This window comes from Myxine glutinosa, chromosome 7 (genome assembly GCF_964187855.1).
Source record: "Myxine glutinosa chromosome 7, kmMyxGlut1.1, whole genome shotgun sequence".
Lineage (NCBI taxonomy): Eukaryota > Metazoa > Chordata > Myxini > Myxiniformes > Myxinidae > Myxine > Myxine glutinosa.
In genome coordinates this window covers 77201636-77228774 of record NC_136267.1, presented here as the reverse complement: position 1 = coordinate 77228774, position 27139 = coordinate 77201636, and the positions used below count along the sequence as shown (strand labels likewise).

General features: G+C 41.9%; 1 protein-coding gene across 1 annotated transcript in view; it reads right to left on the bottom strand.

The window, feature by feature from the left end:
* The window catches only part of SKIC3 (SKI3 subunit of superkiller complex), a 117572-nt gene extending 115014 nt beyond the window's left edge, over positions 1-2558 (bottom strand). Inside the window, exon 1 of the mRNA XM_068122557.2 lies at positions 2510-2558. The gene's annotated coding sequence lies outside the window, so the exon portion shown is untranslated. The remainder of the gene's footprint in view (positions 1-2509) is intronic.
* Between the last annotated feature and the right edge of the window lie 24581 nt (positions 2559-27139).

Below are 27139 nucleotides of genomic sequence, written 5' to 3'. Positions count from 1 at the left end.
GGGTTAATCGCTGTATAATTTAAAATCTTTCACTTTCACTTTCACTTTAAATTTAAAATCTTTCACTCCCTCTCTCTGTTCTTTTCACCCTCTCTTTTGCTCAAGGTCATCTGCCATCAGCTTGGAAATCAGCCAACATCACCGCTTTACACAAAAAAGGTGCAAAAACAGATCGTTGCAACCACAGACCAATCAGCCTTCTCCCAAATATCAGCAAAGTCATGGCATCCATCATTGCTTCGGATATCAAATATTTCCTCTTCTCAAATGGCTTGATCTCTGATCATCAATTTGGTTTCAGACCAGGTCACTCTACTCTGGACATGCTGCTTCTGCTGTCTCAACAATGGATGGAGGTACTCAATGCCAAACAGGAAATTAGAGCTGTCTCCCTTGACATATCACGTGCCTTCGATACGGTCTGGCACCCCGCTCTGCTCACCAAACTCTCCTCCTATGGTATCCATGGAAATCTCCTCGCATGGCTTGTGGACTTCCTCTCTAGTCGTAGTCAACGTGTGGCCCTGAATGGGTTTCTCTCACCTCCTCTTCCTGTTCAGGATGGAGTTCCCCAAGGCAGTGTTCTGGGCCCTGTGCTTTTTCTGGTCTTCATCAATGATCTCTCTGACTCTCTTGAAAATCCTCTCTATCTCTTTGCTGATGACTCCACTCTCTGTCGCTCCATTCCTCATCCCTCAGATCGGCAGTCTGCAGCCTCCTCACTCTCTGCAGACCTGGACAAAATCACAGACTGGTCAAACAAGTGGAACATGTCTTTCAATCCTGACAAATCTCACACTCTTACGATGTCTCTCCGAAAAGACCGACTGGACAACCCTCCCATCCATTTTCTGAATAATCCTCTCCAAGAAGTTCTGTCACTCAAGCTTTTGGGTCTCACTATCTGCCATGATCTTTCCTGGGAAAACCACATTTCAAATCTGGCCTCCAAAGCCAGTCGCCGACTGGGCATCCTCCGTCGTGCGAAGTCCTTCCTTGGCACACCTGAGCTCCTCACCACATACAAGGCTTTCATCAGCAGCTCAATGGAATACTGTTCTCCCCTATGGGCCGGTGCTCCTGCCTAACACCTAGCTCGGCTTCACGCGGTTGAAACCAAAGCTTTCAGAATCATTGGAATCTCCCACGATGAAGCTGATTCTGAGGGCCTTTCACTTACTCACCGCAGGCAGGTTGGTGGTCTTTCTGTCTTCTACCAACTCCTCTCTGGCCTCGCTCCCCCAGCTCTCTCTGGGCTCTGTCCCCCTAATATTCCTGCAGGTCGCACAAGATCTGCCTGCAACCCTCTTATGGTTAAACTGCCAAAATCAAAACTCTCTGCTCACCTTCACTCCTTCATTCCCCTTTTCTCCCGCCTCTGGAACAAACTCCCCCACCCCCTTCAATCCCACACCTCCCTCCAGGTCTTTAAAACAGCTGTTCACCACCATCTCTTACTCTTCCCCCGTCCAAAACCTTGATCTTTTCTACCCCCGCTAATTTCACCCCAGATTCTTTTTTTTTGAAATACCAACTTCCTTCCTGGAAGTCCTTGGTGTCCTTGTGTTTTATACTTCTCCCACCCTACCCCTCAACCCCTTCCCACGCCTCCTCCCCCCAAGCCCTCCCACAGATCTCCTGATGTCCCTGTTCTCAAATGTTTGTGTTTGTGTGCTTCCCCTCTCTCCCCATCTTGTCAACCGCTCCCCTTATTATATGTTTTGTGTGTCCGTTTGATTTTTTTGTGTGATAAATGTTAGCTCTTTGACGAGCCTCGATCCTGTATACAAAAAAAAAGAAAAAAGGAAAAAAAAGAAAAAAGGAAAAAAAAGAAAAAAACACATTTGGTGGATTAGAATAACATATTGAACAGACCAAGTGGGCCAAACATTATCCCACTCTTGCGGTCGTTAATGAGCCAGCTGGGTTTTTACAAGCCACCCATTTGTGACGTGTCGTGATATTTAAGCAGATTTGGTGGTGTAATGGTTCTGAGTCTGGGGCTCTGAATCTGGGAGGTTATACTTTTTTAAAATGGTGCGTGCTGCCTCCGTGATTGACGTTCAGCATTGAAAAGGTAGAGAACGGACAAACAGCCATAGGTTGGTAATAATAACGCAGGTTTTGATGGGCCTGATGACCTCATCCTGTTTGACGTTCCTTGTGAGGAAACGTTCATTAATGACGGGCAATCTACTCAAACTACGGCGACTACCTGCAGCTTGGACTCGGAATCCGAAAACCGACGCCTTCATCTGGATACCTGGATTTGCATCCACAACCTCAGGGATACTAATTATACTATCATATCATTGTAACTTGCACTATCACAGTTATACACGTGAACAATAACATAACAGTTAAACTTCAATAAACAGACAGTGGCAGGTCCGACATGAACGAAAAACAGATCTGAAATACTCGACTTCGTTTATTACTATCTCCACTCTTTAAACACAAGGTAAACCAATGCCAGGTGAATGAACGCGCCGCCGGAACTGCCACTCACCGGCCCCACCAGCACCTGAAGCTTTTGATTAATTCGTCACGAATTCCATGTTTTTGTATCGTTCCGTTTTACTCTGACTTTCACTAACTACTGCCAGGTAAATACAGCTCAAAGTTTCAATGCAACGTTTAAATTCGTTTATATAGATTACAAGTAAACGTGGAAGGACATGGAAGCCAGCCTCGCTGTATAGAACTAGGGCTATATACCACAACCACGTTTTTCGAAGTGGGCTTTCTGTATGTACTCCCTGCATGAGCATGCATCACTTCGTATTCAGCGCTTGCTATCGCTTGCCAAGCCAGGTGTTCCCTATCGACCGTTTCGTTGGAGTGCTTGCTTCAGTGCACCACTTGGCGAGCGCTCTCCAAACTGACAATTATGGAGTTCATATAACACGATACCCCGTGCAGTTGAAATATATACTTTAACTATTATAAAGTTCGTCAAAAAATGACTGCTTGCAACAGTTTATTTGATGGTGCCGCCTCGTGAGCGTGATAAAATCTGAAGCCTGGGCCTAGTGGCAGGTGTGTTTATATCTTTATTGATTAGACGTGCCACAGATGTAAATGAACACTCGTTTTACTCTGCGCGATTTGCACATCATGATTCATGTGCAGCGAAGTTTTCCTCCCTGCTCCTTGTATTTACTGTTATTATTTTAACGCTTCTGTACAACACCCTTGACGCTCCGTTTGCAAGCCAATCCGTCTACCGTCTACAATTCCAATGTAAGAGACTGAGGCACGCGGTACTACGCGCGTGACTTGCTACCAAGGAGGAAGCGGACAACGCGGTAAGTTTATAGTTCTTTATTCCAAAGAGGTCACTGTAGCACTGGCGCGCTCCCGCTCCGGGCTGCGCACCCGGTGTATATCCTGACTCCTGAGGCCACGCCTACCCCTCGGGCGTGGCCGCCGGCCACTTGGTGCTCGGAATGATGTCACCACGCCAGTGGGCTTTCGTGTACGCCACACGCGCCCCACCAAAATTCCCGCGCACCTGGAGGGCCAGTTTGCGGGGCAAACGGATGAGCCGGCTGAAGCGCCCTCTGGCGACCGGCGGCGTCCGGGGTGCAGGGATGCCAGGTGGGATGCCCCCGGCTGTACCCGGGATGGGTGCCGGACCGGGGGGCGGCATGCCTGCGGTGCTGGGCGGTGCCGGGGGTCCGCCCGCAGGGGGGCGGCCCCGACGCGGGGGCCGAGCCACCGGCGGTGGGTGGTCCACGTCGAGGTGGGCCAGCTTGAGGCGGTCTATGGAGACCCTGTCAGGAGTGCCGCCGATGTCCAGGGTGAAATGTTTCACCCCGGTCTCCAGCACACGGAAAGGCCCGACGTACGGGGGCCGCAGTGGTGTCCGGTGGGCGTCGTGCCGGACGAAGACGTACACCGCGGTGCGAAGCTCCGGGGCGACGTGTGTAGGAGGGTACCCGTGGTGCGCCGACGGCACCGGGGCGAACCTCCGGGCGGTCTCCTGCAGCGCAGAACGCTCCTGCGCCGCGGACGAAGGTGCCGTGGGGTCGGGGGAGGAACTCGCCCGGCACCCGCAGCGGTTGTCCAAAGACCAACTCCGCCGCGGATGCGCGCAGGTCCTCCTTGGGCGCCGTCCGGAGGCCCAGCAGGACCCATGGGAGCCTGTCGACCCAGCCGCCGTCGCGGAGGGTGGCCCGGAGCGCGGCCTTCAACGAGCGGTGGAATCGCTCGCACAGGCCGTTGGCCTGGGGGTGGTAGGCCGTGGTTCGGTGCAGCTGGACCCCGAGCCCCCGCGCGACCGCGGCCCAGAGCTCCGTGGTGAACTGGGGGCCGCGGTCGGACGAGATGTCCGAGGGGGCGCCGAACCGGGCGACCCAGGTGGCGATGAACGTCTGCCGCCGTCGTCGCCGCCAAAGGCACGGCCTCCGGCCACCGGGTGGTGCGGTCCACCATGGTAAGGACATGGGTGAAACCCCGCGAGGGGGGCAGAGGTCCCACTAGGTCCACGTACACGTACACGTGCACGTGGTCGAACCGACATTCCGGCACCGTAAATGGGGCCAAGGGGGCCTGGGTGTGCCGGTGCACCTTCGCGCGCTGGCACGCGAGGCACGTCCTGGTCCAGCCGCGGACGGCCTTCCGGAGGCCATGCCAGACAAACTTGTCGGCGACCAACCCCTGGGAGGCCTTCGTGCCCGGGTGGGACAGGCCGTGGATGGCGTCAAAAACCTGGCGCTGCCAGCCTGCGGGCACGATGGGGCGAGGCCGCCCGAGGGAGACGTTGCAAACGAGGGCCATGCCCGCGCCGTCGAAGGGCACCTCGGTGACGCGGAGGCCCGTGACGGTGGTCCGCAGGGCCTGGACCCCGGGGTCGGCGGCCTGGTCCGCCGCCATCCGGGCATAGTCGATTCCAAGGTGGACTGCGTGGGCGACGGCCCGGGAAAGGCAGTCGGCCACCGGGTTGTCCTTTCCTGCGACGTGTCAGATGTCCGTCATGTACTCGGACACGGCCGCAAAGTGACGCTGTTGCCGGGCCGACCACGGCTCGGCGACCTTGCCCATCGCGAAAACCAGGGCTTGTGGTCGACGAAGGCCGTGAACGCACGGCCCTCGAGCAGATGGCGGAAGTGCCTGACCGCCAGGTGAAGCCCAAGCAACTCGCGGTCGAAGGTACTGTAACGGCGTTCGGGCGGGCGAAGCTGCCGGCTGAAGAATGCCAGCGGTTGCCAAGCACCACGCACACATTGCTCGTGCACCGCGCCCACCGCGTAGTCCGAGGCGTCGGTGGTGAGGGCGATCGGTGCATCGGGCGCCGGGTGCGTTAGCATGGTGGCGTTGGCCAAGGCGAGCTTCGCGCCTGAGAACGCTGCGTCCATCTGCTCGGTCCAGGTAACGTCACCTTTGCCCGGCTTCCCCCGGAGGGCCTCGTGCAAGGGGCGCAGGAGCTGGGCGATGCGGGGCAGGAACCGATGGTAAAAGTTTACCATGCCAAGGAACTCCTGGAGCCCCTTTATCGTGCGGGGGCGCGGAAACCCCTTCACCGCCTCCACCTTGGCCGGTAGGGGAACGGCCCCGTGCCTGGTGACGCGGTACCCCAAAAAATCGATTTCAGCGACATCGAACCGGCACTTGGTGGGGTTCACGATCAGGCCGTGCTGGCCCAGACGTTCGAAGAGCGTGTGGAGGTGACGAAGGTGCTCTTCGCGGGACGCGCTGGCGACGAGGATGTCGTCCAGGTAGACGTACAAAAAATCCAAGCCACGCAAGACGCTGTCCATGAGGCGCTGCAACGCCTGAGCCGCATTTTTCAAACCGAAGGGCATCCGAAGAAATTCGAAAAGCCCGAACGGCGTGATGACAGCCGTCTTCGGGATGTCCTCTGGCCTGACAGGGACCTGATGGTAGCCGCGTACGAGGTCCACCTTTGAAAAGAAGGACATCCCCGCCAACCGGGCGGAGAAGTCCTGGATGTGGGGGACGGGGTAGCGGTCGGGGGTGGTGGCGTCGTTGAGGCGCCGGTAGTCCCCGCACGGTCGCCATCCCCCGCCGGGCTTGGGCACGATGTGGAGCGGGGATGCCCACGCGCTCTCGGAGCGCCGCATGATGCCGAGCCGCTCCAGCGTAGCGAACTCCGCTTTAGCTATGGCGAGCTTCGTCGGCTCGAGGCGGCGTGCCCGGGCGTAGACCGGTGGCCCGGCGGTGGGGATGTGATGTTCTACCCCGTGCTTGACGGTCCCCGCCGAGAAGGTGGACCACGTGAGGGCCGGGAAACCCGCGAGGAGGCGGGCGAATTCGTCCGCTGCCGGAAGCGTACAGATGAACCTGGCCGGAACGGAACCGCTCAGCAAGCCGCTCGGCGAGCCGCTCTGTGAGCTGCTCAACGAGGCGGGCAGCGTACACGCGAGCGAGCTGAACGTCTCAGCCTGGACAAGCCTTCTGCGCTTTACATCGACCAGTAATCCATTCACACATAAGAAGTCCGCGCCAAGCAGTGCCATGGGCACATCGGCCGTAACGAACGACCAACGGAAAACCTGCCCTCCGAACCGCAGAGAGAGACCGTTTTCCGTACGTGCGTATAGACGTACCATTGGCCGCAAGCAGCGCGGGACCTCGGCCCGCGGTGTGCTTGTCGGACGTACCGCCAGGAACGACACTCACCTGCGCTCCCGTATCGCACAGGTAAGGGCACCCGGACAAGGTGTCCGTTATGTACAAAAGGCTGTTTGAATTGCCGACGCTCACCGTTGCCACCGAGCGCCGGCTCGCCCGTTTCCCGACCTGCCGAATGAGCACGGCGGGCGACACTGCCGAGCCTCGTGGCCGAACTTGGCGTGGAAGAAACACCAGGCGGGCAGCTGCGGCGTCGGAGGCCGCGGTTTTCTTCGCGGCGGCGGCGGCGGTGGTGGTGGTGGGCGGGGCATGACGGCGGACACGAGGTGCGGTGCATCGGGGAAAGCCTCGGGAGCCTCGAGAGCAGCAACCGCGCCAAGACTCGCCTGCGCGTCCAAAGCCGCGTAGTATTTGTTGGCCTCAGCAGCGAGTGCACGGGGTTCCGTTAACGCGGAACCAGCCAAAGCGAGGCGGACTCGTGCTGGCAGCTGGCGTCGAAACAACGCCCGGAATAGAGCGTTCGGGGTTTCGTCGCTCATGAGCGCCAGCATATGGTCTATACGGACCGACGGTCGCGTGTCCCCGATCTCGGGGAGGTCCAAGAGGCGATCGGCCCGTGCGTCCACCGTAAGGCCGAACGTGGCGAGGAGGAGACGCTTGACCGCCTCGTACTTGCCGTCGGCAGGTGGATCCCTTAGGACCGATACGACGCGGGTGGCCATGCCGGGCCCGAGGGCGGCGACCACGTGGCAGTACATGGTCTCGTCCACCGTGATGCCTCGAAGTCGGAACTGGGCTTCCGCCTGCAGGAACCAAACTTCGGCTTGTGACTCCCAGAATTCGGGGAGCTTGATGGAGACCGCGTTGGTAGCCATTGTTGCGGTGGTTTCGGGTTGTCAGCGACGGCTGACTCGAATGTCGGAGGTCACCAATGAGGCATGCGGTGCTACGCGCGTGACTTGCTACCAAGGAGGAAGCGGACAACGCGGTAAGTTTATAGTTCTTTATTCCAAAGAGGTCACTGGCGCGCTCCGGGCTGCGCACCCGGTGTATATCCTGAGGCCACGCCTACCCCTCGGGCGTGGCCGCCGCCCACTTGGTGCGTGGAATGATGTCACCACGCCAGTGGGCTTTCGTGTATGCCACAAGACAGTAATTACTCTTCTTTTGGGTCTTCGGAGTCCGCGGGATCTTTTGGGTCATTTGGTTGCGAAGGGTCTTTTCCGTCTTCGGGATATTTTGTGTCCTCTGGGTCATTTTGTGTCCTCTGGGTCATTTTGTGTCCTCAGGGTGTTTTGGGTCATTTGAGACTTTTGGTTTCTCTGGATATTTGGGGTCCTTGGATCTTTTTTTCGGTCCTCTGGGTCATTCATGTATTTGTGTATTTGGGGGTATTTTGGGTCTTATGGGTAATGTAAGTCTTTGGAGTTCACTGGGCCTCAGGGTATTTAAGGGTCTTTTCGATTGTTTGGGTCTTTGAGGTATTTGGGGTCTTTTGGGTCTTCCGGGGATTTTGTATCTTTGGGGTCTTCTCGGTCCTCTGGGTCTTTGGGATTTTTTTGGGGTCTTTAGGGTATTTTGGATCCTCAGGGTCAGTTGGGGTGTTCTGGGTCCTTGGGGTATTTGGGTCCTCGGAGTCTTTTCGGTCTTTTAACCTGTGGACACATAGTCATGTTCAAATAATGCCCATTAAAACCCCACTCAAATCCCTCCTAAAACGTTACTTACAGGGTATTTCAAAAAGAGTTATACAACTTTAAACGTTTATTTACAAAGAAACAGAAACCTCAGGAATGTGAACCAAACATTTCTTGAAAGCTTATGACATGGTATTTTCTATCACTGTTTGCTATTGCAGTAAGTCACTGCTAGAGTTAGTGAGAGGCCAAGGTCTGAAATTGGCATTTACGCAAAATCCTTATAATTGACGTTCTCTGTGTTCTCCTCAGGTGGTTTTTCCCCCCCAGAAAATGTTGTGGTTGTTGATGGCACCGTTCATGTGGAAACGGGCTTCATCACTGACCCACATCAGGTTGATCCAGTTTGGGTACCGCTCCATCATGTCACTGAGCCAATTGCACATATCAAGTCTCCTTCTCATGTCATCTTGACTCAGTTTATGCCTAATAGAGATGATGTATGGGAAAAGCTTCAGTTCCTTAGTGAGGATATGGCAGACTGATGTTGGTTTGATGCCCAGCTCCTGTGAGCGCCGGCGGTGGGATTTCTTGGGACTGTCCACTGCAGAATCCCGCATGGCGTCGATGTTGGCTTGGCTCTTGGTTACTGATGCTGCTTGACACTGTTGCCCTTGCTCAGGTCGTGCACTGTACCGTTGTGCACTGTACCCTTGTGCTGAAAATGTTTCACAATATGTTGAATGGCACAATTTGTGGGTCCAACACATGTTCTGAGGTCGTATTCCCAGCTGAACCTCCGCCGGGTGTCTACATAAATGATTTAGTCTCATACCACAGAGCCACCATTTTTGTCTTCTGCTCCAGTCAATGGCATAGTTGAGCTACAGAGCTAGAAATCCCATGGAACAAATACCATGATAACACCACCAAACCCTGAAAAGGAAAACTTATAGGGCAAAAAGCAAAGAAATGGCAGGAAGTCAAAGTTGTATCAATCTTTTTGAAACACCCTGTACTCAAAGCCTTTAAAACCTACCCTTACGAAGGGGACAGATACACAAACACACATTGTGTTTTACATGGTATATTTTAATAAAATAATGATTTTAAATATCGTTAAAAATCCAGAAGTTTTGTGCTAATGAAACAGTCTTATACACCACCCTTAAAAGACGACGTCAAGTCTCAGTTTTTGAGATGGAGGCTTTATTGATTGATGACCTGGGTGTCCCAAATTAATGAAGATGGTACTAGCCCTGCCAAACGGGCAGCGGTTCAGAAGTGGTCAGGCTAGGTAGTTTGAATGTGGGATCAATGAGGGAGAGAGGCTTTTGGGTTCTCATTTACGTTCCCATAATCGAGGTGGTGGAAATGATGCAGAGAAGGAGGTTGGAAATGTTTAGAGTGCAGGAGACCAGATGGAAAGGAGACAGGGCGAGGAGGTTGGTATGATGATACAAGCTGTTGCACGTAGGTGGGGATGGAAGGGGGTAATGGCGTAGGAATAATAGTATCGGAAGAGATCAGCAAGTAGGTGGTCAGAGTGGAAAGATGGGATGGTAAGACCGTTATGGCATGGGTGGTGATACAGAGGCAAATGATGTGTGTTTTGTCGGTTTATGGGCCACAAACGGGAAGGACTGGTGCAGATAAGAAGGAATTTAGAGATGCACTGGAGAGGATGATGGGAATGGTTGAGATGGAGGTGATGCTGTGCATTGCAGAGGACTTTAACATGCATGTGGGAGTAGCGAAGCTGGGTGAAGAACAATGTGTTGGTAAATTTGGTTGCGGAACGAGGAATGAAGAGGGTCAAGAGCTGGTGGCGAGGAATGGTATGGCCATAGCTGGTTCATTCTTTCAAAAACGGGAGAGCCACAAGATTACCGATAGGAGTGCACGGCATAGAACGGAATTGGATTTTGTGGTGGTGAGGAAGTGACAGTTGTGGAGGGTTAAGGATTGCAAGGCAATGGCGGGAGAGCATGTTACCACCCAGCACAAGCCTATGTTGTTTGTGGTGAGGACGAATAAAGGGAGGGAGAGTAAGAGCAGGGGTCTGAAGGTTATTAGGTGGGGGAAGTGGAGGGGAAACGTCACCGTTGAATAGAAGGAGAGGGTGAGGGCCAGGTAGGACTATCTCAGTGAAGAAGTGAAAGCGGTTTAGAGAGGAGTGGAAGAAGTACTAGAGGCGTTTAGGGGAATTGCAGAAGTGTTGTTTGGAAGGACGGTGCATCGTTTAGGAATAGAAACCAGGTATGGTGGACAGAGGAAGTAGTGAAGTTGGTGAAAATAAGGAGGTTTCAAGAGGACGGAGAAGATCAAGGATATCGGGAGGCAGCCGGATGCCGTGTTGCTGAACCTATATTGGCGGAAGAAGAAAGCAGCAAGGGGAGCTGTGGATAAGGCGACGAATGATATGGAAGAGGAGATGTACAATGGGTTGGAAGAGGATGGTGGGAGATAGATGATCTATAAATTGGCTCCTAATAGGGACGAGGATAGCAAGGACCTGAAGGGTGGGGATGCGGTGATTGAGGATGGCGACGGAAGGCCAGTGACGTTATTGTTGGTTTGCTTGTTGTTCGTTTCAGCTGTCTACTAGACCTGGTTCAATATAATGTGATCGTTTTCAAGATTTATAGACCTGCTATCGGTGAGGATTTTGTTTCTATCAGGTCCCAGGTCCAGCAAGGTCTCCCGAAAGACACAAACTATGGGCTACCATCCTGAGGCACGATGGGGTTGTGCAAGCCCCCCAGGGGTTGTGTAAGTTTGCAATGAGACTGAGAAATGATTCCAGAGAATGCTGAAAGTGACAGTTGGTAAAACGACATCATGGTGATGGCATCAGCATTGCCATGGTTACAGCAGTCCTGGAGACATGGGTTGACAAAAGAGTCTTTGCTTCACTTGATAGTTGTATGTTTGAGCTTCACTTGATAGTTGTATGTTTGAACTTCACTTGATAGTTGTATGTTTGAGCTTCACTTGATAGTTGTATGTTTGAGCTTCACTTGATAGTTGTATGTTTGAGCTTCACTTGATAGTTGCATTTTTGAGCTTCACTTGATAGTTGCATGTTTGAGCTTCACTTGATAGTTGCATGTTTGAGCTTCACTTGATAGTTGTATGTTTGAGCTTCACTTGATAGTTGCATGTTTGAGCTTCACTTGATAGTTGCATGTTTGAGCTTCACTTGATAGTTGCATGTTTGAGCTTCACTTGATAGTTGCATGTTTGAGCTTCACTTGATAGTTGCATGTTTGAGCTTCACTTGATAGTTGCATATTTGAGCTTCACTTGATAGTTGCATGTTTGAGCTTCACTTGATAGTTGCATGTTTGAGCTTCACTTGATAGTTGCATGTTTGAGCTTCACTTGATAGTTGTATGTTTGAGCTTCACTTGATAGTTGTATTTTTGAGCTTCACTTGATAGTTGCATGTTTGAGCTTCACTTGATAGTTGTATGTTTGAGCTTCACTTGATAGTTGCATGTTTGAGCTTCACTTGATAGTTGCATGTTTGAGCTTCACTTGATAGTTGCATGTTTGAGCTTCACTTGATAGTTGCATGTTTGAGCTTCACTTGATAGTTGTATGTTTGAGCTTCACTTGATAGTTGCATGTTTGAGCTTCACTTGATAGTTGCATGTTTGAGCTTCACTTGATAGTTGCATGTTTGAGCTTCACTTGATAGTTGCATGTTTGAGCTTCACTTGATAGTTGCATGTTTGAGCTTCACTTGATAGTTGTCTGTTTGAGCTTCACTTGATAGTTGCATGTTTGAGCTTCACTTGATAGTTGCATGTTTGAGCTTCACTTGATAGTTGCATGTTTGAGCTTCACTTGATAGTTGCATGTTTGAGCTTCACTTGATAGTTGCATGTTTGAGCTTCACTTGATAGTTGCATGTTTGAGCTTCACTTGATAGTTGTATTTTTGAGCTTCACTTGATAGTTGTATGTTTGAGCTTCACTTGATAGTTGCATGTTTGAGCTTCACTTGATAGTTGCATGTTTGAGCTTCACTTGATAGTTGCATGTTTGAGCTTCACTTGATAGTTGCATGTTTGAGCTTCACTTGATAGTTGTATGTTTGAGCTTCACTTCATAGTTGTATTTTTGAGCTTCACTTGATAGTTGTATTTTTGAGCTTCACTTGATAGTTGTATGTTTGAGCTTCACTTGATAGTTGTATGTTTGAGCTTCACTTGATAGTTGTATGTTTGAGCTTCACTTGATAGTTGCATGTTTGAGCTTCACTTGATAGTTGCATGTTTGAGCTTCACTTGATAGTTGCATGTTTGAGCTTCACTTGATAGTTGTATTTTTGAGCTTCACTTGATAGTTGTATTTTTGAGCTTCACTTGATAGTTGTATGTTTGAGCTTCACTTGATAGTTGTATTTTTGAGCTTCACTTGATAGTTGTATGTTTGAGCTTCACTTGATAGTTGTATGTTTGAGCTTCACTTGATAGTTGTATGTTTGAGCTTCACTTGATAGTTGTATTTTTGAGCTTCACTTGATAGTTGTATGTTTGAGCTTCACTTGATAGTTGTATGTTTGAGCTTCACTTGATAGTTGCATGTTTGAGCTTCACTTGATAGTTGCATGTTTGAGCTTCACTTGATAGTTGCATGTTTGAGCTTCACTTGATAGTTGTATTTTTGAGCTTCACTTGATAGTTGTATTTTTGAGCTTCACTTGATAGTTGCATGTTTGAGCTTCACTTGATAGTTGCATGTTTGAGCTTCACTTGATAGTTGTATGTTTGAGCTTCACTTGATAGTTGTATGTTTGAGCTTCACTTGATAGTTGTATGTTTGAGCTTCACTTGATAGTTGCATGTTTGAGCTTCACTTGATAGTTGCATGTTTGAGCTTCACTTGATAGTTGCATGTTTGAGCTTCACTTGATAGTTGTATTTTTGAGCTTCACTTGAGTAGTGTAATAATGTTGCTTCTGGGACACCTCCGTTTAACATGGGAAATCCCTATCTAATGTCATTTACCCCCTTGTCTTTTTCAAAAATCATAAACACCTCTATTTCTCCCACCCTCATCTTTATGAACCTTTTGTCTGTAGTACCTATCCTTAATGTTGTTCATTAGACCACTCAAACACTACAAATATTTGTTTTCTCTTATAGACCTATCATCCTTCTTCTACATATCATCTGGCAGATTAATCTTTGACCCACTCAAACATTGACCCATTCACTTCCATATTAATTCTTTCCCTCCCTCATTGCCCCTAAACACCTATATTTCTCTCACCCTGTTCTTTACGAACCTTCTAACCTTTTGACATGTTATCCTTATTCATTAGACCACTTAAACACCTGTGATCCTTCTGACCTCATGGACCTTTTAACCTTTTACTCTTAATATCATCTGGTGAATATAACCCACTCAAACAACGACCCTACAAATATTTGTTTATGCGTGGGAAATAATTTAATTCTCCTACAACTCTCTTCACCATCTAATATATTAACAAAAAATATGTTTGAGTTTGGTTCTTTATTAAGATATTTTAACTGAGCTAAGATAAAATGGTAAACCTCCCTCAATGTTCTTGTTTGAGCGCCTCCAGTGCCACATACCATTTTTTGGTAAGCTCCGCCCACTTTTGGTAAACCACGCCCATTTTTACTAAGCCCCGCCCACTTTTTGTTAAGCCACGCCCACTTTTTACTAAGCCCCGCCCACTTTTGCTAAGCTCCTCCCACTTTTGCTAAGTCCCACCCGCTTTATAAACTCTTCAGCATTGTATCATTTCCAGGTAATACATTACATCATTTTCAGGGAATTTCCATCACATCATTTCCAGTTAAGACACGCCCAGGGAATTTCCACAGGAAGACACACCCAGTCCTTATAAAAGGCACCGACCACACAGGCTTTTTCAAACACGCTTTCTGCTTCACTTGAGAATGGACTACTATGCCGAAATGGAATGGGATAACTTTGCTATTCCATGGAGTCCTACTACCTGTGTAGAACTCAACCTTCAGATTGATGAACTGGACTCGAACCTCTTATCAATGGAGGTAAGTTTGTTTATTTATTTATTTATTTATTTAATTTTTTTTTTTTTTTTTTTTTTTTTTTTTTAAGATGAGACTCGTGTAAGAGTTAACAAAGTTTATTTTAATATTCATAGAGCTTGATTTATACAAATAAAAAATATTGTATTAAATTAATACATTGTTATTTTCTTTCACAGGAAATTGTATCTGAGATACGAAATGAAAATTCTGCTTTTAACACAACTTGGGATGAAGTTATTTTTTTGTTTGAAGACATTTTGAACAACCAAGACCCCCAGAACGAGTTCTACCTTGATGACCCAGCCAAAGAGTTATACCTTGGAGATCCACAAAATCCTGAAAAAGAGTTTTACCATGATGATACTTGTTGTGAGTTATCAAAACAAAACCCACTGAACAAGTTCTACCTTGATGAGCCAGAATACAAGTCATACATTGGAGACCCACAAATTTCTGAAAATTGGGAAAGGAGAGTTCTCCCTGATGGTCCGCAGTTATACTATGTGAGACACATCATAGAAACCCTAAAAAATTGGGCAAGGAGAGTTCTCCCTGATGGTCCGCAGTTATACTATGTGAGACACATCATAGAAACCCTAAAAAATTGGGCAAGGAGAGTTCTCCCTGATGGTCCGCAGTTATACTATGTGAGACACATCATAGAAACCCTAAAAAATTGGGCAAGGAGAGTTCTCCCTGATGGTCCGCAGTTATACTATGTGAGACACATCATAGAAACCCTAAAAAATTGGGCAAGGAGAGTTCTCCCTGATGGTCCGCAGTTATACTATGTGAGACACATCATAGAAACCCTAAAAAATTGTGAAATGGGAATTCTCCCTGATGGTCCGCAGTTATACTATGTGAGACACATCATAGAAACCCTAAAAAATTGGGAAAGGGAAGTTTTCCCTGATGGTCCGCAGTTATACTATGTGAGACTTATCACGGAAACCCCCAATATTTCTGAAAATTGTGGTTTTACCTTGGGGACTTGGAAAGATGGTTATATTTTTGGAGACTCGGAATGGGGGTTTTGTTTTGATGACTCGGAATGTGATACCTATCTTGGAGGCTCAACAGGAATGTGGTTATACCTTGGGAACTTGGAAAGTTGGTTTTATTTTGGAGACTCTACCTGTGGGGTTCCTCTTGGAGACTCTTTGGATTCTAAAGCAATGAACAATGTTCTTTATTTAATGACGCTTGATTTAAGCAATATCAAGAAAGTTCGAGGAAGAAAATGCTGGAAAATTCTTTCTTCCCATTTCTACTTCTTCAAACTTAAAAGCCTTGAAAGACAGAATTGGAGGAAGAGGAAAAAAAAAAAAAGAAATACGTATTTAAAAAAGAAGAAAAGAAAGATTATGTTAGGGTTTGGGTGGGATTTTGAATGTGAGGGTTAGGGATGGGGTTGGGTTAGGGTTGGGATTTTGAATGTGAGGGTTAGGGTTGGGGTTGGGTTAGGGATGTGGTTGGGTTAGGGATGGGGTTGGGTTAGGGATGGGTTGGGTTAGGGTTGGGATTTTGAATGTGAGGGTTAGGGTTGGGGTTGGGTTAGGGATGGGATTGGGTTAGGGTTGGGATTTTGAATGTGAGGGTTAGGGATGGGTTGGGTTAGGGATGGGGTTGGGTTAGGGATGGGGTTGGGTTAGGGTTGGGGTTGGGTTAGGGATGGGGTTGGGTTAGGGCTTGGGTTGGGTTAGGGTTTGTATATTATTATGACTCACTCGCACATACACACACACACAAAAGTTAAGCCCCAACTAAAAAGTTGTGGGATTCTGTGTTTGGGGTTCACAGATTTAAAAACGTATCCCCATTATACACACACAAAAGTTAAGCCCCAACTAAAAAGTTGTGGGATTCTGTGTTTGGGGTTCACAGATTTAAAAACGTATCCCCATTATACACACACAAAAGTTAAGCCCCAACTAAAAAGTTGTGGGATTCTGTGTTTGGGGTTCACAGATTTAAAAACGTATCCCCATTATACACACACAAAAGTTAAGCCCCAACTAAAAAGTTGTGGGATTCTGTGTTTGGGGTTCACAGATTTAAAAACGTATCCCCATTACATTTTATTTATTTATTTATTATTTTCAAGGGTATTAGCTGCTTACTTGTGTTTTTTGTAATTCTTGTGAGTAAAATGAACCCAAGATTTCTTCTCCATTTAAATCATATAATTTGTAGGTCCAAGGGACTGTATCCATTACATCAATGATTTTAAATAATTCACGAGTCCATTTTTGTGTATAACCTTTCTCAAAATGACTTTTCCATTTGTATATTCTTACAATATCACCAACTTTAAACTTGGGCTTTCTCAAATTAATCTCCTTTTCATATTCTAATTTTGTAAATGTTTCTGATGGTTTTGATTGTGTTGATGAATGAACTGTATTATTGTAATTATCTACAATATCCTGAATTAAATACACCCATTTTTGAGAACCGAGTTGTGTGAATTTTTTATATAATTTCTCTTTTAAAGTACGATTAAAACGCTCAATAACAACTGCCTTTCCTTCATTAAAGGTGCTGTATAATTTAATACCCTTCCCCTTAAGAAATTTCATGAATATTTTGTTATAGAACTCTGTTCCCTCATCAGTCCATAACTTCTTTGGTTTCCTTTTATCCCGATCAAATATTAGCTTAAAGGCTAACATTAAAGTATCACCCCTTTTATTTTTTAAAGGGACAACCCAGGCAAATCTACTCCTCAAATCAATAACGGTTAAAGCATACCTGTATCCCCTGTCATTATTCAATTCAATTAAATCAGCGGACCATATGTGGTCGGTGTATTTAGAATAAACCTTCCTTCTTTTAAACTTTGTGATTATAGGTTTGTGTAATTCTTCAGCCAAAAGCTCCTCAGTCTTGATGACATCATTAGAGCCTAATAGTTTTTTGAGGAATAACCAAGACCAAGTTTCAATTTAGCATTTATCAAATTTCTCACAATAAACCTATCAACTTTCTCTCTCAACGTTGGATTTTGTATCAAAGACAAATTATACAACATTTCGCTGTCGGCTTTATGTTTTTCAGTCAACGTAGTGGTATCCCCATAAGCAATATCATGCTTCATACACACTTCATCAACCCTATTTGTAGGTTTAGACCAAGGTTTAGGATTGTTAGCCTCATCTAATCTTTTATCCAAGTTTGTTCCTGGACCACAGAAAGAATACCCTGGAAGGTGTAATTCCCCTGGAATTCCAGTTGTTGTAAATTTACTTCCTGACAGAAACTTTTGTATGTCTCCTCCTCTTTTAGGAGAGATGAATTGGCACTTTTTAGAGCCACACACTTGACATATTCCTTTTTGACAAACTCTATTATTTTTAGCTTTAACATAAGAGATATTTTTAGATTTAGTTTTCTTTTTACATTTGAGACAATAACTCATATTTATTTATCAGAAAAATTCCGACAGAGTATCAAAACCTTTTTGGTTTTCAACATATACATTTCAATCTTGATTTTTAAAACATAAAGAATCCTAAGGAATGCCTTCACTCTCTCCTCCATTTATTTACAAATAAAACTAACTAAAGTCAATTACACCGACATCATCAACCACATAATCTTTTCCTTCTTCTTCTTCTTTATCCCCACTTTCTCATTTAAATCTCCTCCCTGAAACTGAAGACATTGACGTCGTTATTCTTGAAAATAATATTTTCATTAGACTTCTCATTTCTTTATTTTCCTCCTCAGTGCGTTGAGTTTGATTTATTTGCTGTAATACCTTCAATCTTTTATTAATCTCACTGATTTCCATCTTTTTATATTTTTCCTCCCTCTCTCTTTGCTCCCTCTCCTCCTTCTCTCTTTTCTCCCTTTCCTCCTTCTCTCTTTTCTCCCTTTCCTCCCTCTCCTCCTCCTTTTTCTCCCTTTCCTCCTTCTCCTTTTTCTCTCTTTTCTCCCTTTCCTCCCTCTCCTCCTCCTTTTTCTCCCTTTCCTCCTTCTCCTTTTTCTCTCTTTCCTCCTTCTCTTCTTTAACTCCTTCCTCATTTATCTTAGCAATTTTTGATATCAATATTTTCACAGCATTCATTCTTTCTTTATTTTCCTCTTCGGTGAGTTGAGATTTATCTTCTTGCTGTAATACATCCACTCTTTTTTGAATCGCTCTGATTTCCATCTCCCTCTCCCCCCTCTCTCTTTGTTCCCTCTCCTCCTTCTCTCTTTTCTCTCTTTTCTCCTTCTCTTCTTCAACTCCTTCCTCATCCCTTGCTACCCTTGAGTTTAAACCCCAAAGAATATTATACATATACTCATCTGGATTTTGAGATATTCTTGTATCTATAATTATTTTTCTCATAATAGGATACCAATAAGATTTGTTGACGATTTCTAAAAGAGTTTTATATTTCATAACTTTGAGAAGTTCATTTTTATTTAATATTTTAAACAAGTCTCTATTTGTGGGTTTAACAATATCAGTATAAGGCCAGTTTTTTATGACAAAATTCCCATGTATATGCTCCAAATCATAAGGTATGTAATACCGAGCACCCTTTTCTTGTAGGTATCCTTGAATACAAAAATTATAATTCTCTTGTAGTCTTCTTCCTGCCATTTATGTATCAGAAATATATGTGAGATTAATATTATGACAGGTAATACCACCCCATCTTCCCACTACCAAATCGGTTTGTATTCCTCGGCTTTCTATCCTTATCTCATTACCTTCCTTCTTTGTCATGCGAACCATCGCTATACTATCATATATTTTTATTTTCTTAAAATCACGTATTTGTTGTTTACTAATTGTACTTCCACATAAATCCTTATCTTCACCAAGTGGATAATATTCTTCTTTACGAGACTGATTTAAATCATGTAGGTCTTCTATGTTTATTGAAAAAGACCAATTATACCCTAAATCAGGCATATCATACCCCCATTTATTAATTCGCATATTAACTAAATGTCCTTCTTTATAAAATTTAATTGTAAGCAGGTAGTTAAATTCAATGAGGAAAGGTGTATGGTCAGTATAACCAGGTGTTGTGGTTGTAAATTTTACTTGTTTCACAAAACGTGCTGTTTTCTTTAAAGATATATATTGTGATAAATCACTGAATCTAATCAAGTCATTCGCATCTGTAGGGTTTGGATAATTGATTAATTTATAAGTATTCTTCATATTAATATTTTTACTTACACTATATTTTTGTCGTTCAGCCTGTGCCTTTGTATAATAATTTGATAAATCAATATCCTGAGAGGATTTTCCAAAGATAGAACCATCTTTTCCAACATAGGTCATTTATATTAGATAAAAAATGATATCATAAAAATTTTCATTATTGTTGAGTTGAAATAATACATATAAACATAATTGGCCACAACATTTAGAATTAATTTCTTGAACTTGGAATGTTTGATAAACACCATTCTGTAAGAATTGTATTACTTCAACAGGTGGTGGCATACCATAACTATCAAAATAATATTTATCCTGACTATTATGAATACAAACCCAATGAGAACCATTCTGTGTGTCTAAATTCATAATAATATTCTTTGTATTCTTATTTATATGTATTAATTCATCTCTCATACAAATAACCACATTATCAATTTTTAGTGTTTTACAATACTTAGCTAGTTCTATATTTGACGTTGTATTCTTTCCAAATTGTTTAAACCATTTATCCATTTATTTATGAGAAAGATACAATCCATTACCCCGTTTAGTTAGTTTAACACCCGCTTGAGCGATAGAGGAAAGCATATCTCCAACCAACAATCTAGCTTTATCAGGTAGACTTTCAAGTTTTTGAGCAAAATCTACAATTACACCACTTCCACTAATTTGTTTCTCCAACTCCTTGTTATGTCTTTCCAATTCTTTTTGAGCTTTTAGTTGTGCCTTCCTTTCGTTAGCAGTTTTTACCGCTGCTGAAATACCACCAGTCAATGCTCCCGCCGCACTTAAACCAGCAAATAAAGGAATTAGAAACGGGAGAAATCCTCCTCTTGACTCATCTATTGAATATTTCTTTAACATAGGTTTCGTCATTTTAATTTTAAGTGATCCAACATCATTTAGTGTTTTTACTTGTGTGTGTGTGAGTAAAACATCAATTCTTACAGCTCCTTTTCTTTGAATTGTATTAACATTAATAATACAAGGCTTTTGATTTTGAATACAAGATGTTAATTTATTAAGATTGATTTGATTAACATATACCCCAACCATTTATTTATGAGAAAAAACCTATGTGATATTAATCATAACACCATTATCTGTATTAATCTGTAATTCTGTTTCCTCCAAAAGCAAACAATATGCATTAACCTCTTCACTCTCCCCTCTTTCAATGTATAGAGAAGTATCCACTCGATTAGACTTTATAGTTTCCTTTTGAGAACTCAGGTCAATTGCGTAGATTGTATATAAACCTTTAAATGCAACCATATCCAAAATAGGATCATTATTACCATTACTTTCACACACTTTTTGGTAGGACTTGTAGGCTTCCGCATAATCATTTTTTTCCCAATCAATTTCCAATCTATCTCGCGGATAAAATGTGCCATCAAGAGAAACCCGAAGTTGTTTCACCTTAGCATTATCACTCAGCGCATTATTCTTATTAGTACCCTCCTCTCCATCTGGTTTTTTAAAAATGAGCCATAGGTATCGTGGCTTTCCTTCAAGAACACCCAAATTCCAAGTGTAGGTAGTGTGTTCCAGTTTAACGTGTTGACATCTTCTTTTAAGGTATGATACATTTAGCGGTTTCTTTGAGTTAAGTCTTCTATTTAACATCTCCTCCGTTTTAAGATTAGGAGTATATTCATTGATATACCAACACAAATCATTAATAACAAATTTATTATTGTCGCCAAAAGCATTTTCAGCCCCAAAAAGCAATCTATTTACATTATCATTCCTTTGTAGTTGAAATCTAATTTTAAGACCATACAAAACTTTATCATAATCACAAAATCCAAATATACCTTTAAGAGGTACTGCTACGGTAAAACTATTCTCAGCTTTTGCGTCATCATTATACATTGACTTCCTTTGACTATAACCAGGGTCTGTGTTTGTTCCCGTTGACATATCAGGAATAAAGCCTTCAACAGCTCCCTTACCCATTCTATCACCAAACGAATATAGTGTAAATTTCATCATTTCAGATGTAGCAGAGACATAATCAACCGCTTCAACCTCTTGTGTTCCAATATACAGGCGAACACTGTCAAACATTTTCCAGAAGAAATCATTTACGAGTGTAGCATTAGTATTATTCGCAGCCTTAGTGAATTTAAATTTACACAGCAAGAAACTATCAGCTATATTCAAGTAAGTTTGTTGATTATTTATTTCAAAACTTTTTGTTCCGTTTGAATTCCAGTCGGTTCCTGTAATAGCATTTACCTTAAAATAGTCTTCCTTTTTAGTAGAGTTTGAAATGATAATCGTATCATCCAAATCATAGATACTATCAATCGCTTCCATACTTGTATTTATATAGTATTAAAATTGTTGAAACCCTGACCCAAGTATTTTAATGATTTTTTGTCGTTCTTGTGAAGATAGTTGAGTTTTACCTTTTTTAATTTCTTTGATTGCTTGTAATTTATGGGACTCCTTTTGAGCATCTTTTATACTCTTTACAACACCTGCTACATTTCCCATGAGAGAAGCAGTTGAACCAATTAGGTCTTTATGTTTAAGAATGGTTGAACCAATACCCATTAGAGTATCAATTATCCCATCTCCTTTATTTCGAAATTGATGACCCACACCCCGTTGTCTCTTAGGTTTATAGTATCCTTTACCCACATACCTTGTATAGTCTGGTGAAAGGAACATGCCCTCCCCTGTAATTATTTTATATTTTCCCAACTCGTGTTTTCTTACAATAACCATTATTTATTTATTGAAAAACTTCACGTAGGTGAATTCTGATGGATATAATTTCATCATTAAAGGATATCATACGATTATCTTGGTCGGTTATCCTAAAATTTACTCTGTATATGGTTTTTCCTGACACAGGTAAATAGACAAGATTTTTTGGTTCCATATTAAATTTATAACCAATCGGGGTTGAGTATGCACTGAATGAAAATATTGTATTTGTTCTTATTCCATCGTTATAAGCACCATCAATCAAATCACAATGAATTAATACTGAATTTATACCGGAGGATATTTGGATAACATTATCACTGTAAAACGTCCCGTTATTTTCAATCTTTTTTGAAGAGAAACCCAATAGCTCTCTAAACGAATTTTCAATCGTGAAATCAACTTTATAATTATTTTTAAGTTTAATAGTTGATTTTGAAGTGTGTTTTTGAATATCTATTACAATATTTTTTGGTTCATCACCTTTTTCTTTCATAAGGCGAGAGACTTCTGAAGATATTTGAGAAATCTCGTAAGCTCCAGGTGAAACGGTTATAGTTTTATATCCACTTCCTGGATTATAACTAAACTTGTTGTTTTTCTCTGTGATATTAAACAAGGTATTATAAGTTTCCATTGACAATAAAGATGCCTCATATGAGGTAAGGGGGTCAAGTTGTAGTGGGTAAGGGAATGAAGCTGTGTAATCGCTCGTTGTGAAATTAAAACTAAGAATTGTGCTTCTCATCTTATTTAATATCTAATAAAATATCTTTGTATTGACATTTATTAATTATTTTCATATTCATCAACTGATCTAAAATGGCTGAGGATTCATTAAAACAATTGTTGTTTCCAGCCTTCTTACTACCTAACAACAATAATAGCCTATTAACTAATTGTGATGGGTCATTTGGAAGAAAACTAACACCCGAACCAAGCTTACTTAAAGCATCAATAATATGTTTCTCCTTCTCATTCTTCTTACTTTTACCAGCAACAGAAACTCCATAATCAAGTGCATTTAACAACTCAATATATACCCTATCTTCCTCTCTTTCCATATCAAGTGGTTCCTCAAAATATTTTGAACCGCTGAATCCGGGGTTTGTTAGAAGAAACATTAATCTTGGAGTTAATTTAACATTTGGTTGAGTAGAACTCAAGAACATCAATTCATCATTAAATATCAATACCTTTTCTTCCACAAGATGAAACACTGCTGGTTCTTCTGTTGGAATGAGACCTGCTCTGGTTTTTGAACCCGCCGAATATTCATTGTTTTGAAGAGCTTCCACAACATAATTAGGGGGTTGATTTACCTGCTCAAGTTTCCGAAATAATCCCTCGTCATCATATTCTAATTCACCAAGTTCTTGTTTTGTTATCTGACTAAAATCTTTGAGCATTTGAAGTTTTTTCGGAGTAAATTCTACCGTGGGAACTGTAGGTGATTGTTGAGTTTTCAAAAGTGGTTTAAAGAATTTCTCTTGTTTTCTTTCAAAGGCTTCTTCACCAGTTAGTTTCTGTCTCCGTTTCTTCTTTATCTCTTCCTGTTGTTTAACAACTTTTGAAACTAATTGTTGATGTTCCTTAAACTTTCTTTCTCTTTCTTCGGTATTCATTTTCTGTATTTATTTATTGAAAAATATCATTTAATGAATTGTAAAGGTCAATGGGAAAATTTTCCTTTTCTTCATCATTATAGTAAATGTGTTGAAATAAATCTTTTTCTTTAAATATTTCATCAAATTCTTTATTGGTATTAATACGAGTTGTTATTTCTTCTTCACTAATACTTGTATCTCTGCTTTTCATACGTTTGCGTTGAATCTCCTCATCGATATCAAAACCGAATGATAAAATCTTAACTCCATCACCACACAATTGTTTAATAATTTGTCTCATTCCTTCAGGATTAGTTTCTAAAATCCCAAGACCATTAGATTTTACTTTATTTAACTCACTCTTACAATGTGAATATTTTGTAGAACCAAGAGAGACCTCCTCAAATATTTGACCTTCGTTCCTCAATCGCATATGTTCCTCCATTGAAATGTAGTAATAATCTTTCCCTTCTACTTCTCCTGGTCGCTTTGCTCTGGTTGTAGTACTCACAAAACGAATCATAGGGTGTTTTTTAAAAAAACTTACAAGCTTTTCATTTTTACTATTCAAGAGTTTAGATTTATGAAAGTTCTTTCCAGAAGCAGATTTACCCACAAGGTTAATAATAATTGTTGTCATTTATATATGTAATTATGTTTAAAATAAAAATACATCCTTTAATATCTCATCTTGTTTCACAACAATATATTTATATTTTCCAATCGTGTGTTTCATATAATTTTCAAATTCTTTTTTACTACATAACGTAGAGCAATTATCTCTCCAAAAATTATTTACATCTATTGAATTTAACTTAAATAAAATAAAAGTATTGGCATTGTTTCTTATTGAGCGTCGAGGGAGTTGAAAATATGACTGACTAAGATAAATACAATTACAAGAAGAATGTCTCCCTCTTGTATAGTAGCTGTCCATTACTGTTTGGTTTCTCTCATTAACACAATCATCAAAGATGACGAGGTTCTTTTTTGATTTATCTAAATCTTGAGGTGAAGGTATATCATCCGTATTATCACTGAGAATACAAGTTATGGGTTTTGGTTTCGATTTTGATTTCTGTGTATCACAAAATAATTGTATTATATCTTCAATATTATAATCATTTAGTTTGTTTTGAAGTTTAAATAAACCGATAATGTCTTCCTTTTTAAGACCTGCATTAAAACCCTGTGAGAGTAGTTGATACTCGGGTTGAAAACTAGACTTTGTAAAAATTATTAAATTATCATAATCTAAAAAATTAGGACCAAGGAGCATCTTTAAAAGTAAACAGGTTTTTCCACATCCGCTTGAACCAACTATTAGACATCTCAATGAACTTGGAATGTTTTTATGGTTATTAAATTTTATCTTATTTTCCCAAACGGGTAAAAAATCATTCATTTATATATTTGGAAAACAAGTCATCTAACTTTTTTTGAGCTATTTTAGAAACTCTATATTTTATCCTGAGTTCGGGTTTAATTTCAAAATAATTCATTATTTTATTTATATAGTATCTTGTATTAACATTTCCATTAAAATTATTTTGAATAATAAATATCATTAAACCCTTATACATTTCCTCAATACAAATAGTCTCTTCCCTTGAAAGAAATGGTGTATTATCATCACAATACTTAACATTCATCTCTCTTATTAATCTTGTAAAGTAATTCATTTTTGGTTCTAATTTAAAAGAGTTATATATTTTTTATATTTTTTATTATCATTAATTAAAATTAAATCACAGAAAATACATTGTTTATATGAACCCTCATTATTAAGCCCTATTCTATCACAAGCCGGACAATTCTCTAATTTATCATATGGAGAGTCTGGAAATTCTAAATATCCTTCAGAACTTATCATATTTATGTGGTAAATTTTTGCTTAAACTAAACGCAAGTTTATTCATTAATAAATACAATGTTTCAAAGCACAAAAGACAAATTTCAATCAATCTCTACTTCGGTGGAAGATATAGAAAAATATGTCAAAGATGTTAAATTGAACAAAGATAAATATGGAAATTTTTGGGTAAAACCAGTTATGGAAAATAACATGAGCCCCTCTATTTCATTTAAAGGAAGAGCTCTAACTATACCTGGAAAGACATCCATTAAAGTAAATCTAACAAAAGTTTCTCCTCTACTCCTGGCAATTTATTCAAAGCTTGAAAAAGTGATTGACCACGATACTTTGAAAAAGAATGATAAGACCATTAATAATTCTAGAGGAGACATTTGTATTTTCTTTAATAATCCAAAGGGTGTAGATCTAAGTAAAATGAATGATGTTAATATTTCTGGTGAAATGTCATTTCGTTCTATGATAGTTAGAGATTATTTAAAGATAACTTTTGATATAAAAATTGTAGAGATTGAATCTGTTAATGAAAGAAAGTATATAGATATTGATGGGAATATTTTTCTTGCTAATTAAATATGAGTCAATACAGCAGTGAAGATTTTACTATTTCATTGAACTCAGACGATAGTGATGATAGTATTTCATTGAACTTGGACGATGGTGATGATAGTATTTCATTGAACACAGATGATAGTTATGATACTAATAGTTTGTGCTCAAATGATAGTTATGAGAGTAGCTTTATTGATGACTCTGAGTATGATTCTGAGTATTCATGTGATAGTTATGACTTTGATGATTCTGAGTGAAAAAGTGTTTTAGTTTAAGCACAGCGATATATATAAAACGGAGCTGTAAAGCTCAAAAGTGTTTTATTTTAAGCACAGTGATATATATAAAACACCACGTTTTCTCACGCTATAAATATGGTTTATTGTGATACTTGCGAGAAGGAAGTAAAATATTATAAACAACATATTCTCACCGCAAAACATACATACAACATTTTAAACAAACTTTCCCCTCTTCCACCTGAAACAAAACACTGTTCTACATGTAATAAAAATATCCTCAAGAAAGGCTTCAAAATACATCTTAAAACAAATCTACATTTATCAAATTTTATCACAACTAAAAACTCTGATGGAGCATTCAAAGGACATATTAAAATAAGAGTCTTTAACTTCAAACCTCCTGAACCAGAGTCTATAGTTGATGCTGTAGAAATAGTTAAACCTGCTGTTCAAACGTTGATTGAAAAAACACTAAAGGAAATGAAACCACTTAAATTTTATATGGGAGTAAAATTAGAAATGACAAAGGATGAAGGAGTTATAGATGCACCATACATGAGAACTGAGCCACACTTTATATCTTCATATCAAGATTTTAAAACATCAGGAGTCTATGATGAACTTATTAAACAAGAGCAAGATGTGGATAATTCAATCGTAGGAAGTGGATTCAATATAGGAA